Raw genomic sequence first — 2,500 nt, 5'->3', positions numbered from 1 at the left:
GCCCGATGTGAGTAGCAGCAGGGCCAGCGCGCCCAGGAGCACATCTTTTTCGACCGTAAAGGAGACAGGAGGCCGACTCTCTGCCTCGGCTAAATGGAGAGGGAATTTCAGAAGGGCCAGGGCACAAGCATGGACCTTTTTCAGCTGTAAGGGAGGGAAGAGCAATGTGCGATGTAGGTCCCCGGGGCCTGCTGGAGGTCCAGGTCCATGCCCGATGTGAGTAGCAGCAGGGCCAGCGCGCCCAGGAGCACATCTTTTTCGACCGTAAAGGAGACAGGAGGCCGACTCTCTGCCTCGGCTAAATGGAGAGGGAATTTCAGAAGGGCCAGGGCACAAGCATGGACCTTTTTCAGCTGTAAGGGAGGGAAGAGCAATGTGCGATGTAGGTCCCCGGGGCCTGCTGGAGGTCCAGGTCCATGCCCGATGTGAGTAGCAGCAGGGCCAGCGCGCCCAGGAGCACATCTTTTTCGACCGTAAAGGGAGACAGGAGGCCGACTCACTGCCTCGGCTAAATGGAGAGGGAATTTCAGCAGGGCCAGGGCACAGGCATGGACCTTTTTCAGCTGTAAGGGAGGCAAGAGCAAGGTGCGATGTAGGTCCCCGGGGCCTGTTGTCGTACCATAGGCACGAGTGGTGTGTGTGTGTGGCAAAGAGTTTCTGCGCAGTGTACCAGGGGCACGGGGAAAGGTTGTTGTACCATAGGCACGAGAAAAGTTGTCGTACCATAGGCACGAGAAAAGTTGTCGTACCATAGGTACGAGGAGTGTGTGTGTGGCAAAGTGCTACTGAGCGGTGTACCAGGGGCACGGCGAAAAGTTGTTGTACCATAGGCACGAGAAAAGTTGTTGTACCATAGGCACGAGAAAAGCTGTCGTACCAGGGGCACGGAGGAAAGTTGTTGTACCATAGGCACGAGAAAAGTTGTCGTACCATAGGCACGAGGAGAGTTTGTGTGGCAAAGTGCTACTGAGCGGTGTACCAGGGGCACGGCGAAAGGTTGTTGTACCATAGGCACGAGAAAAGTTGTTGTACCATAGGCACGAGAAAAGCTGTCGTACCAGGGGCACGGAGGAAAGTTGTTGTACCATAGGCACGAGAAAAGTTGTTGTACCATAGGCACGAGAAAAGCTGTCGTACCAGGGGCACGGAGGAAAGTTGTTGTACCATAGGCACGAGAAAAGTTGTCGTACCATAGGCACGAGGAGAGTTTGTGTGGCAAAGTGCTACTGAGCGGTGTACCAGGGGCACGGCGAAAGGTTGTTGTACCATAGGCACGAGAAAAGTTGTTGTACCATAGGCACGAGAAAAGCTGTCGTACCAGGGGCACGGAGGAAAGTTGTTGTACCATAGGCACGAGAAAAGTTGTTGTACCATAGGCACGAGAAAAGCTGTCGTACCAGGGGCACGGAGGAAAGTTGTTGTACCATAGGCACGAGAAAAGTTGTCGTACCATAGGCACGAGGAGAGTTTGTGTGGCAAAGTGCTACTGAGCGGTGTACCAGGGGCACGGCGAAAAGTTGTTGTACCATAGGCACGAGAAAAGTTGTCGTACCATAGGCACGAGAAAAGTTGTCGTACCATAGGTACGAGAAAAGTTGTCGTACCATAGGCACAAGCAGTGCGTGCGTGTGTGTGGCAAAGTGTTTCTGCGCAGTGTACCAGGGGCATGTTTGAATTTACATTCTGGAGTACCAGGGGCACGAGGATTTTGCCAGTGGTGTTTTGCTTTGTCAGTGGGAGGGGGCTTAAGTGTGGGTCCACGGGGCCTGCTGGAGGTCAAGGTCCATGCTGGATATGCGCTGGAGCGTAACTACAAGAAAGGTAAGCTAGTGGGGGACTAGAGCAGGGGAGGATGTGCGTCCCCGGGGCATGCTGGAGGTCAAGGGCCATGCTGGATATGCAGTGGAGGGTAACTGCAGGAGAAGGAACGCTCATGGGGGATTAGAGCGGAGGAGTATGTGGGTCCTCGGGGCCTGCTGGAGGGCAAGGGCCATGCTGGATTTGTGGTGGAGGGTAACTGCGGGAGAAGGAAAGCTAGTGGGGGAGTAGAGCAGAGGAGTATGTTGGTCCCCGGGGCCTGCTGGAGGTCAAGGTCCGTGCTAGATACGTGGTACAGGGTTAACTGCGGGGGGGGGGGTAATGTGGGTTCACGGGGCCTGCTGGAGGTCAAGGTCCATGCTGGATATGCGCTGGAGCGTAACTGCAAGAAAGGAAAGCTAGTGGGGGAGTAGAGCAGGGGAGTATGTGGGTCCCCAGGGCCTGCTGGAGGTCCAGGTCCATGCTAGATATGTGGCACAGGGTAACTGCAGGGGGGGGGTAATGTGGGTCCACGGGGCCTGCTGGAAGTCAAGGTCCATGCTAGACATGTGGTACAGGGTAACTGCAGGGGGAAGGGGGGGGGGGGTAATGTGGGTCCCCGGGGCCTGCTGGAGGTCAAGGTCCGTGCTAGATATGTGGTACAGGGTTAACTGCAGGAGGGGGGGGGGGGGGGGGTAATGTG

Source organism: Mchenga conophoros, linkage group LG13 (assembly GCF_057382185.1).
Source record: "Mchenga conophoros isolate Kocher_MC1m ecotype Shallow Benthic linkage group LG13, M_conophoros_male_GT1.1, whole genome shotgun sequence".
Classification (NCBI taxonomy): Eukaryota; Metazoa; Chordata; class Actinopteri; order Cichliformes; family Cichlidae; genus Mchenga; species Mchenga conophoros.
This window is presented reverse-complemented; position numbering follows the sequence as displayed.